The sequence below is a fragment of the Plectropomus leopardus genome, chromosome 13, assembly GCF_026936395.1.
Source record: "Plectropomus leopardus strain MGB_pleo_1.0 chromosome 13, ASM2693639v1, whole genome shotgun sequence".
Lineage (NCBI taxonomy): Eukaryota > Metazoa > Chordata > Actinopteri > Perciformes > Serranidae > Plectropomus > Plectropomus leopardus.
This window is the reverse complement of record NC_142188.1, coordinates 9937999-9950860: the sequence shown is the minus strand read 5'-3', so window position 1 is coordinate 9950860 and position 12862 is coordinate 9937999. Positions and strand designations below refer to the sequence as shown.

Below are 12862 nucleotides of genomic sequence, written 5' to 3'. Positions count from 1 at the left end.
ATGAACCACGAGTAACATTACAAATCATTGCAAACAAACTTCTACCTGCCTCTGAGCTTTCACACGGATCTTTATCAATAATTGTCAATGGCTAATGGTCCGCAAGGGCCGACGCAATTCATCTTTTATTTTTGTTTTTATACATCACATACATATGTTCAATGTGAGCTCTTGTGTCATGGCTTGATAACCAGACCATACAGTGTGAACACATGAATTATGAGGTTTTGCTTTATATCGTTGATGATTTACTGGTACAGTAGGTGTTAGAATAAAAAAAAAAAAAGTATTAAAATGTGCTCAAATCATAAAGTGTATGTCAGGCATAGGACACATATCTATGCAACATGGCAAAGTCACACGATGCTTGCAGTGTTTCAGTATACTCTCCTCTCTTTGTCCTCTTGTTTTCCTTTCCCCATCATCCTGTTTACCTCCTTAAATTGAGACACTATTTCTTCTTTTTCCTTTCTACCTCCCTCCTCTGAATCCTTCCCCTCTCTCCTCCTCTACAGTGCACCAGTGTTTCATTATCTACTGAAACTTATTATCTACTACAGCAGCCAGGTCTCTCTTATGTGCATATATCTCTTTATCTTTTTCTATCTTTTACTCACTTTATCCACCTACACACACTCGCTCACACATATCCTCGTCCTGTCGTTGTGAATTCACTGCTCTGGTAAACTGTTAAACCTACCCACGCCATCTAACCTCGCGTTAATCCACCATCTGACTCTTCTCTCCGCTTCTCTTCCTGTCGCTCATCCCTTTCTGGCAAACAGCAGCTCCTGAATAATTGCAGCGAGGAAGAAATTTTCAATGCATACGTGATGGGCTCTCTGAAGCATCTCTCTCTCTCTCCCTCTCCCTCTGAAAGTCTATCCCTTCTTCTTAATCCTACCTTGTCTAACTGAAGAGCCTAGTTTTAGACACACACACACACACAGACACACACTTCACACAACTGGGATGAAAGCAGCTGGCTGCAGGAGGAAATGCATAGGGAGAGAAACTTATCTCTCAGCGGCACCATGTTATCCGATACACACACTCAAACGTTGACTGTTTGGTTGCACCTATTCATTTATACACTCACATTACGGCGTGCACACATATAGAGGCGCACACGTACAGCCATTCACATACATCCACCGGTCAATCGCTGTTTGTAACTCGACCTTAATGAGAAGTGCTTCTTCATATAACAAAACACTCGAGTTGTTGATCATTCAGTTTGCCCATACATCTGTTCAATAGTGCAGAGTGTGTGTCTGTGCACGCGTGTGTATTTGTGTCAGGTGTGTAGGTGTGTGTGTGCAAGATCATACATTATGTGGAGTGTTTTAACACTGTCATGATTAGTGCAGTTATGTGTTGTCAAGTGGGAGGAATCACTTCCATTTCTAAACAGGCGCAAACATAATGATGTTTACACACACACAGACACGCCGACGCACACACAACAACAATGCATCCCACAGAGGGATGTTTGAGAGGTAAAGTGTTCTGCTCACTTGACAAATAATACAGACCCACCTTAACACCAGTATGTGGCTTTGAGGGATGCACTGATTTTACAATTCTGGGCGGCTACCGATGTTTATGTGGTGGATGGCAGATACTGATATTTTTACATTGTTGTTTATTTTGTTTTTGATATTTTTTCTCCCTTTTGTGCCAGGGAAACACAGGCATTTACACTATAAAAAATAAGTGACATGTTTCAAAGGCATTTAGCCCTTCATTACACTACCATTAAATGAGCACAAATTCAACATATAAATCTATGAAATGACCTCTAAGCCTTTGAAACCAGGATCAACCTCACTTTTCTTGTGCTGCATTAAGACACCTTTAACAAAACCTTGGTTTTTCGAAAAACAGGTAAGATGCTGAGATGATGCTTTTGGTAAAAAAAGCCTATAAGCAACTTGCCATGAATGTCCCACAAATTGAGAAAAAATAAATGATTTAGAAAATAATTTCAAAGAAAACTATATTTGTAAGGAACTAAATTATTTATTCAAAATTATGTTGCAGAATTATTGTAGCTTTTTAAGCACTTTTTTCAGGTAATTTCCTTGTTAGTTTTTGTTTTTTGCTTTCCCTTTTGTGTAATTTTCTTGTACTTTTTCCTAGATTCTTGCAAATTTTGGGTCATTTCTTCTTAGGTTGCTTATTGCCTTCTGTCACTTGCTTTTAAAAGAAATCAAGCCAATTTGCTCAGGTTCCAAAGGGTTAATATAACCTTTCACATGAAAAACTTTTTTAAAATAAGTGCCTCCTTTGTACTATACAAACCCAAACACATTTTCTTGGGATGACCGCTGCCATCAGCGATCTTGTCACAGAACAGTGAGATCATAGAGTCCATTTGCAAAACAGTCATTGCATTCGTCCTGTGACTGGTCATTAATATAAGTTTGGATGTTAGTCACTGGCCCTGCTTTGTAGCTTGCAAAAAAAAGGTGTGATGCAAAAAAAAAATAGCCACTGCAATCATTGAATATTATCTTATTTGCCAATCGGCTGATGACAGTCAACAAGGAGAATATCGTCTGATACTGATGTTTTTGTCGATATTTTGGCGTTCCCTGGTTCTGAGTGTGTGTGAAACCAGCTCACTTTTCCCTTTTATGTCAGCTCTATGGAGCTTCACAAAGTTTCTACACACACATTTGCACACACACAGTCACCTCTCATTCCTGTTAGTTAATCCTCCCGCCCTCCAGCTGTGCAATCATAATTTAAAGGTGTTGTCTGTATAATTTCTGTGGATTATGTGATTAGGAAGCTATTGTGGCAGATTAATGTGTGAATGAGGTTAACCCGTGATGAAATGGCTTTTGTCAGCCTGTGCCCTCTGCAGCCCATTGTAATGCTCCGTCCTTGTCCTTTTGTGTGTGTGTGGAAGACAGAGAGACAGGTGGAGGCCAAAGCCTTCTAATCTTTAAGCCACCGTATTTATTTATGATCATATGTCCTGATTTATTTCGTTAATGTGTCGAGTGTTTAGTCCGGTTTAACCCTCACCTCACTCAAACTCTCCTCATCCCTTTGCCTGCTTCCTTCCTCCCCCTCTTTTTCTACTCTCTGCACATTAACTCTGCGGAGAGAGAGTGACGGAGCGACACAGCTCAGAGCAAGAGCTGCTGTTGGATCTAGATGGGGCTCTGAAGAGAGGAGGCATGGCCGCGGCAGAGCCCGGAGCCAGCTGTCACAAATAGAACATTTAATAGTGTCTCTCTTTCTCTCTGTCTCTCTGGAGCTGGTCTGCTGTCGGCTCAGGTCATTCCAGATAGGACTCTATCTTAGGATGATCTCACTGACAGCACCCACTTTAGACTAATCACTCCATTTAGACTGGAGTGGCCCTGAGGTGGGAGGGTGAGTGAGAGAGGAAGGGAGAGACAGAAAGAGAGAGAGAGATGACAGAGATGAACAGTTACTACCCCGCAGGAGGAGAAGGAAATGAGGGAAGAGCCGAGCAACGGCCATGAGTCGTTGAGAGAGAGAGAGGAACGGCAGACTGATTCTGAAAGAGAGAAAAAGAGAGATGGCAAGCAAGTTTATTTTAAGAGCAGCCTGTGAAGCATAATAATTGTTAATTGAAATGAGGAGTGTATTGCTAACCTTGGGATATTTGTGTGAATATATATGTCGCAGTCTATTTATGCAGGCCTGACTGTTTGTTTGAGCTTGTTTACATGTGTGCGCACGTGTTCTGAAGTCAGAAAAGTCACCGAGATTGCACCCGTGTCTCTTTGTGTTTCTGACCATCGCTGCTTTCTGATGGTAGTCAGGTTTCAGATTTCTGAAGTGTTGCCCACAACTCTAGTTTACAATATGAATGGATTTGGTGTTTAGCTCAGTTAAGTCCATTCTCTTAGTTTTTTAGGTGAAATTAAGAATGGAAAAGTTCACAAAATGCACATCCAGACTGCAAAAAAATAGACGCTGGGCAAAAGATGATACAGAGAAGAAAAAACAAAGACACAACAAGCACTAGACTGTGCTCCCATAAATATTTAAATCAGTTACCATTTAAATACTTTTTATGCCCGGTCACCTGACAGGTCACTCAATGAACTTACAAAAAACTTTTTTATTGACAGATTTTTCTTGAAAGATTGATTTTTAATGACCTTGTCCCTGACTGTAAGAAACAGTTTTTACACACCACTGTATGTTGTATGGAGAGTATTTTTGTTCCTTTGATTTAGACGTGACATTGAAAGTATTGAGTCAACAGGACCTGCCTTCAAGATATAGTTTCAACGGGACATGAAATAGCTACAGAATACTTGCACATCCTCTGACTATTGAAAGTACACTGTGATCCCTGATGGCACCGTCTATTCAACGAAGCCCAGTGTGTGTTTGTGCGTGTATGAGGTCTTTTTACTGTATGCCAGCTAATAATGTACAATAGCTCCCTCTTTCCCGTGTGCCTCTCGTTCTCTCTTTCTGTGGCCAGATAACCTCCACCTGTCACTCCTCGTCCTCCGCCGCTCCTCTCCCATTCTTCCATCTCTCTTTCCATCCGTTCATCCCTGGGTGTCCCTATTCATCCAGAGTGATGGAGTTGGTCCGACTTGCCATTGCCTTTCAATGTGGGAGAACACACACACACTCACACATACACGCAGACTTTGTGTTTGCCACCCATTTACCTGACTCAATGCCTCTATTCTCTGGTTTCAAATTGACCGTTGGCTGGACAGATGGACAGATGACCCATGGTGGTCCTTCTCTCTCTCTCTCTCTCACTCTCACACACACACACATATACACACATACACAAAATAAAGATTTGGGTTCTCCAAGAACACAAATAAATGTTCAGAATACATTACATTCTTTATTCTACTTTTATACCTCAGTTCTACTTGCCTTCTCTCTCTCCGTCTCTGTTGCTTTCTTCCATAAGAATATGTGCAGCATCACTTTAGTGGTCTTGAGAGTTTCTTTGTAAGTACCTAAGATAAGTGTGATCATTTCCTATTGCATTATGTCAAAGTTTCAACTTTATTGGCCACATACATTGATTCATACTAGGAATTTGACTCTGATTCTTCAAAAGATTGATACACAGAACAAAGGAAAATCTAAAGCAAGACAATATAGATGTACAGCTAAACAAAAGTAAGCAAAAATAATCATAAAGCTATTCTGTGCATGCAAATAAGTATGAAAAAAGATTCTGAGTATGCATTTGCAACATGTTCTCATTCCAAGGCGTAACATTTTGCTGCTTTGCAGTGGGTTTTCGTGTCTACATATTACGCTCTAGGTATCCTTCTGCTTCTGCTGGTTAGGATTAGGAAAAGAAGGCACATAGTTAAGTGTTGAAAAAAAAAATACATTCAGATAGGAAGTGAACACCAGACTCCCATGTGAAAGTCCATGGTTTGTTGGACCCATCTTCCCCTCCTGCCCACCCCTTAGGTGCACTTGTGCGCCTTACATCATGTCGTCATGTCATTTGAACCTGGTTCTGTGCAGCCATGTTCACACCTGACGCTGTTCAGCCGCTTTTTATGCTTATGTGAAAGGTGGCTTTTGGCGTCAGGATCTTATGCCAAAAGTATTATCAAAGCAGCAGTATTTTACGAGTTTTGAATGATATCGGGCTGGTATTTGCACCATAGAGAGAATAGTTACACTGCAGCCATTTGGCTCACCCTGAAAAAACATGATTATGGATCCCACTGCTTGCTGTGCTGGATGAGTACTTGTCGTGTTGAGGAATCAAGCTCAAAAGCTTTTAGGATTATGGTAAAGAGGTCATGATGAGGGCTAGTACTGGCCAATCTCTCATGTTGATCTCCTTGAGATCAAAGTGGTAAAATTCAAATTAAAAAAAAGTACCGCCAGACGGCCAGGTAATGTTGTATAATGAGCATAGAGCTAGCATAAAACATAAACTTTAGCAGAATAGCTGAATAGACCATTTCATGTTAATGTCATATTTCAGCGTCACCCAGGAATATACAATAAATGTAAATAGCCACATTGACTATTTGCTGTAAACCCCCAGGAATAAATAGCATTGTTGGGTACAGGCAACTTGGTGAAAAGAGCATCTGCCAAATGAATTAGAGCTGCAACTATTGATTGCACCATATTTTTTAATGATCAGAATGTCAGAGAAAAGTGACAAATGCTCCTCGCAATCTTCTTTCGCCCTGTGTTATTTTTTTAAGTCTTTTTTTTGCCAACCAGCATGCCCAAAATATCAAATCCTCACAAATGACAAGCTGGAACTATAAATATTTGCATGAAAAATTACTTAAATGTGAAACAAATTATTAAAATAGTTGGAGATTATTCTGTACATAATTCATTTATCAATTAATTAACTGTTTAGCATTAAAACAGATAAAATAGCTGGACAGCAAATATACAGTGTCTACATATAGTTTACTGATGTATATTACATTTACACTCTGTGAAGCGAAAAATGCACAGCATCTTTGATATACCTATGAAAGGTTGGGCCGCAACATGGTACGCGTTTGCTGAGCTCTTGTATCATCCATAACTGTGGCTTTGTCAACAGTCTGTGGGCCAGATCTCTTCCATCTGAGGTTAATCCTACAGAGAGAGAAGGATCCCAAACCTGAATATTACCGCAGCTCAAATCTCCTCGCAGTCAGACGCCACTACTCACATCTCACACCTTCACACAGAGGGGTTTGCATGTCAAGATAAGTGGAAAAGGTAAAGGGAGACAAACACACACGGTGCAGTACGCTGAATGGCAAATGCACACACACGCACGCACAGCACATACCCGTATAAAGACTTATTCATGCACACAGATAGACCCATACCGAGGAAGGACACACTTACAGTATGAACGCACACACTTGTGCACAGACACACACTGGCAGTGCGGCTCATCTGTGTGGTATCTGCTCTCTTCTCTCTGCAGTAGGCAGATAAGTGCCATAGTCAAACCAGCGAGGGAGAAACACTGTAGTAGATAGGCCCTGTAGCTACTCGGTACTCCCTGCAGTGGCTCTGTGCAACTTTGTGTTTGTAGAGACTGAAGCTGAAATGCATTTTGAAATGTATGGAAATCCCTCTTTCTGAAATTCAATCAAATGTTAATGTAAAGTTGAAATGAAAGTTGCCATTTGAACCAACTTGTTGGAGTTTAGTTAATTATGTATTATCGTTAGTTTGAAGTTTTCCATGTTTGTGCACACTTACTGGATTTCTTGACTAAGAAAAACAGTATGAAACATTGGTGGTCAGTGAATACCATAAGTTATATCTTATTAGGAAGTTACTGCTTAGAAGAACATTTCAACAGCAAATTGGCATCAGCATCTGTTTATCAATCACTCATCTTGAATTAGTTTAGAGAACTTTGCTTTTCTTGAATGCATCCATGGTGAACGAAGTATCCAAAAAAGGTGAACATTCATCACAAATTGAAGTCAAAGACGACTACGTTTAATAACTTCAAACCTATATCAAAACATCTCTTAACAAACTCTTGCAGTATAATAAGATAACACATATAATGTGTAAGAAACAGTAAAATGATGTTCAGATATAGTTTCACTGTTAAAAATAGTCCCTGTTAACTTCAGTTCATGGAGAATGTTGCCTGTTCTTAGTTCTGCATTCAACGTGATGAATGCACGTAACGTCATGCAAGAAAATCAAAGATTTCTTTATGAACTGAAGGTCACAGGTGGGGAGTAATTGATAAACAAATGGTCATTTTGCAGTTTGAAGTTTTCCCTCAAACTTGTTTTGCTCTTTCACCACATGCAAGCATGTCTTACCTGTTATTGCAACCCTCTATCTTATTCTGAACCAGACTCTCCCTTAAAAACAAGCAAACAAACAAAAACACAAATACTTGCACTACTGGTGAACCCCACATCTTTGGAATGACTGTACGCACTTCTCATAACCACTTTGTGAAGAATATGACCTAAAAACAACCCCTCAATCCTGTATCCCCTTTTCTAGTACCCTATCTTATAGCTATAGTTGTTCTTATGAAATGATAAATGATAAAAATATAAATAGCATTGCAGCAGCTTTGCACTAAGCATTTCCAATCATTTGTGCACAGTTCTTCAGAGCACCAAAAGTGGTTGTGCCATGCTGCAGGCTTCAAACCTTTTGTGGTCCCAGTCTTTTGTGTTCAGTACTACAGAGGACTTTTTTTCCTCTGCATTCTGCCCCGTTGTGCCCTTCTCTATAGTGTCCATCTTATTCAGCTCGTTTGCCCTACTTTTTCTAACTATCCATATCGCAGCTCATTATTTGTATAATCATGTGTTTACTGTCTGCACAAGGATTAAAAGGGCGACCCCAGACTGCTAACAACCGATAATGAGAATGAACTCAGTAATAGCCAGATAACTGGTTTGCTGTTTTATAGTCTCATCTTTGTTTTGCCTCTCTTTAGCCTGTGATCTCTGTGTCAACACGGTTGCATAATTTGACTCTGGCTTGTTACCAAATTTGTTTGATTTAACTCACTTTACAGTAGCCTGAGACACATCAAAACGCACTGAAATAAAAAAAAAAATGCTTTTCCGACAGTGTACAGATCTTGCATTGAAATCCATTGTGATTAATTGCAGGACAAACAACACAAAACAAAGATTCAAAAGAAGTAGTTGAGAGTTAGGACAAAGTGTTGTTTTTCGTTTTTTTCTCACTGTAAAGGTTCTTTTAGGAGCAGCATGTGTGAACCTCTTTGATTTCTTCTCCGTGATTCTGTCTGCCTCTGTGCACTAAGTGTGACCTGATGTGGTATCATACAGTAGAGCATCAGTCTGAAGAGCTCCATTGATCTGTACACTGACCGATAGACCCATAGACTCCTACAAAGCCGTCTGGGTTAAAAAAAAGAAGCAATAGCAGTTTATCTCCTAGCAACATACAGTAACATCATCCTGAGGTCTTTCTTCATTCTGTGTCAGACTCTTTTTCTTTCTTTCTCTCTCTTCTATTTTTCTCTGCCTCCTCACACCCAACAACACTTGAGTAGACTCCTTTCGACTGCCACTACCCGTTGTGTGTGTGTGTGTGTGTGTGTGTGTGTGTGTGTGTCCGTGTCCCTCAGGGGTCCTTGTGCATGTCCATCTCTGTGCTTTCTACCATGCAGGATAAAAGCCTTTCAGCTGTGACTGCTGCCAAATCAGCCCCTGCCACACCACCGCAACTCCACTCCAGCACCAGTTAACTATCACACTGCTGTCATTAGAAACAGTGTGTGTGTGTGTGTGTGTGTGTGTGTGTGTGTGTGTGTGCGAGAGAGAGAGAGAGAGAGAGAGAGAGAGAGAGAGAGAGAGAGAGAGAGAGAGAGAGAGAGAGAGAGAGAGAGATGTAGAGGATGGGCTAGAAAGCAATACCAGGCCCAGCAATCTGGGTCACAGGATTCAGATGGCTGAGCACCAGTGATATGTTTCTGATCAGGTCCACTGGTGTAAACGCCTTCAGCACTAGCTAAGGAAACACTGCAGATAGACTCCTTGTGAACACAAGGTTCAGTGAAAGGGGCAAATGTGGTGTATTACAGGCTAGCTTTATCCACTCACAATCAGACTCTGTTTAGACAGCATCCTGTTCCCTTTAAGGAAAAGTCAGTTAGTATTATGTGTTTTCTTACTTTCAACAAAACCAAAATTGAGTATGAATTGATCATAACATTGTGTAGCCAAAACAAGAAACAAGACAAGCAAAATCATAAATACAATAATTTGTAAAGCCTTTTTGGTCATGCAACATAAGATTCTTCTGTTTCATTGTCTTTAAGCTGAGGTCCTTTTTGCTTATTTAACAAGTGGACGCTTTAGCTGTGACTGTCCATTAACATTCAGTTTAAAAGGTTAAGAGGACACTTCCTTATGTTATTTTTAAGAGGGTTTAGTTTCAGCCTCCCTAAAGCTTCTGACTGGAAGGGTTAATGGGGCACGGCATTATCTAACTGTTACGTTATGGTCAAACCAAAACAGGCAACTTACCTGGCTAAGGGGGCACTTCCACTCGTGACCTCTCGCACTAACTAGCTCATAATCCAGGTAGCTCACTTGTTGACAATTGTGTATCAGGGGACCTAAGTGGCTTTACACAACTAAGTCCCTTAACAGATCAGACAGCTCTCCTTAATGTCCCACACGAGCCATGTGTGGGATAAGATGAGTCTCAGATGCAGAGCTGGACTATAGTTCCAACTTCTGGTAACTGAGACAATAATAACATCTGTTTCCTTGTTTGCCTCCCTGCCTCTTTAATCCTCATTTTAAAGGCTACCTATGGTATTTTTCAACCTCAACCCAGTTTTCCATGTTTTTGTGTCCATGTGACTAATGGGAAAACATTTTGTTTATGTTACTGTATTCAGAGAGAGTGCTGCAGCCGGCTCGAAGGGTATCTGCAAATTCTGATTTGCTGAAATGTTTCAGAAAATACAAATGTGAATGACTAGTTTACAGAATACAGATATATAATGTTAACACTTACAGTGCTGTTTTGTTCAAAGCATATGCATAATTTGCATAGATTGAGTTCACAAGGTCAAATAAATTCACAAAATTATGTAAATCCAACTAAATTTTAGGTGGACTTAACAATTAGATATAAAGTAAACATATTGCTAGATTTTTTTAGATTTTTTAAGATCAACTTCTCAGATTGTTCAGTGCAAGATCCCCAATTGTGATGAAAAAATCTTGGAGAAAATCCCAGGCAGGGAAGTCAGAGATTAACAAAGTGGCAAAGAGGTGGGGGGATTTGTACACAAATGGAGGAGAGAACAAGAGGAGAGAGGAGCGCTTTTTGACAGCAGAGGTGAGGGGTCAGATGTAATCAGCACCTCTGTAATTCTCCTCAGCAAGTCAATTCTCTGTTTGTTTGTTTTTAATATTCTCTCTCCTTCCGACCACGGTGTATTTGTGTGTGTTTGTTGGAGTTGCGAGGGTGGAGAGGGGGGTCGGCTGAGGAACGAGGAGATGAGAGGCTGACTATCAGATGGCACGTGAGTGTGCGGTTAGCCTCCTTGCAGCTCACGTTTTGGGTCTTCGATTATTTTTTGGGTTGCAACACTGAAATAAATTGTTTCATTTTTATCTTTGTGCAAGAGTGTGCGTTTGGGGGTCGGAGGGGTTAAGAAGATGCATTTGGTTTAAAAAAAATGTCTTTTCTCTTTCTCTTGTGCCCGCTCTAACCTTTCCTCCTCTGTCAATCATTCTTGTTGCCACAGTGATGGAGAGGATTGCATTAACATGGAAATAACACATTAGGTATGCTTGAGTTTGTATGTTAGCCATATGGCATATGTTATGTCTCATCCAGTGTGTCTGGTGTTTATGAGTTATGCGTTAACCCCGTTCTGTGTGTGTGTGTGTGTGTGTGTGTGTGTGTGTGTGTGTCCCTCTCTCTGTCACACGTACACACACAGCTGCCATTAAAGCACAGCTGACTCCATACCTGCCATATGACACATGACCCTTATGCTCACAAGCAGTCTGCAGTACACTAACCGGCTCACTCTCCCAGCAAGCACAGCTGGCTCACATGAACATGTGTGTGTCTGATCGTCCGTGTTTGCATGTTGAGCAGTCAGAGAGCGTCGTGGAGGAAACAACAGGGTTGATAATTGGACATGTCCGTAGAACACACGCAAACAAGCAATGTCCCCTCCCTACCGAGGAGCTATAAACATGTAAATGAGAACAACACCGCTCTCCTCCTTTTCTACTCCCTTGTCCATCCCCTTCATTCCATCACTCATCACTACGTCCACACCGCAATCAGCATGTGTGGGAGAGCAGGACGCGTTGTCTAGTTGGTCCTAGTGGGGACACTGGCTGAATATGTAGGCAGGGAGCTCGGCATGGTGATTAACATGTCTGGCAGGGGACAGCATGTGTTAGGACAGACAGGAAGGTGATGGACAACATCGTTTGGAGTTAGAACAAACAAGAATAATCCTAGACAGTTTTTTGCTGTAGTCAGACTTTATTGAAATACAGAGAAGGATGTTTTAAAACAGAAGAGAGAAACAAAAAATGCAAAAAAAAACAACCCAAAAAATCCTTTCAAAATTTTTATGCACTTCAAAATAGTTTGTCAGATTCTGGAGGAAATGTAATTCCTGTAATTCATCATGTTGAAAGCAATGCAATCCTGGCAGCATAGTATTTCTTTCAAAACAAATTTGCAAATAAGAAATATGTAAGCATAACTTAAGACACAGGGTTCTCTGCATGTTTTTAAGACTCATGGAGGGTTGATTGTGTTGTTTTATATGTCTGTTATTAAAAATAGCAATTTGTTAGTACATGTAATCAAAACATGAAAAACAGGAGTCAGGTGTGCAGTGTTGTCAGTGTGTCCAGTAAAACTTTAATTGAACAGCAACTGTCTTTGATTGACAAAATGCTGCACATGGAAAGCAAAATCAATCATCTGGATCATCCTCATTTTATTGGTTTCAGAAAATAGGTTGCAACAGTTTTCAAATTTCAACAAACACAGTTAATTCATATATACAGCTTGGCACTTTATCTTATCTGTCTTCGCATTTAGCTGCATCTTGTCTCACAGGGACACTGACTGATTCAGTTCAGTTCAAATCCTTGCCAATAGTAGGGACAGAAAATGGAGAGGCAGTCAGTCATGCTGCAGGCCTTTCAGTCATTTGAATTTCTGTTGTCTTTCTGTCACTTAGCAGTGCCTCTCAGATTCAGTCAATCAGGTAGTTAGCCATGTATCTTTGTGCTCCTCTATAATAGGCAGTATTAGACTAAGTAGTGTTTACTAGTTGTGCTGGTAGCAGTGTTACATTTACACAGAAAAGCTCCCATCAGTATCCATACAA

At 40.5% G+C, this 12862-nt stretch overlaps 1 protein-coding gene across 9 annotated transcripts in view; it reads left to right on the top strand.

The window, feature by feature from the left end:
- Nucleotides 1–12862, top strand: part of camkmt (calmodulin-lysine N-methyltransferase) — a 178901-nt gene that overhangs the window by 44222 nt on the left and 121817 nt on the right. The window lies entirely within an intron of this gene.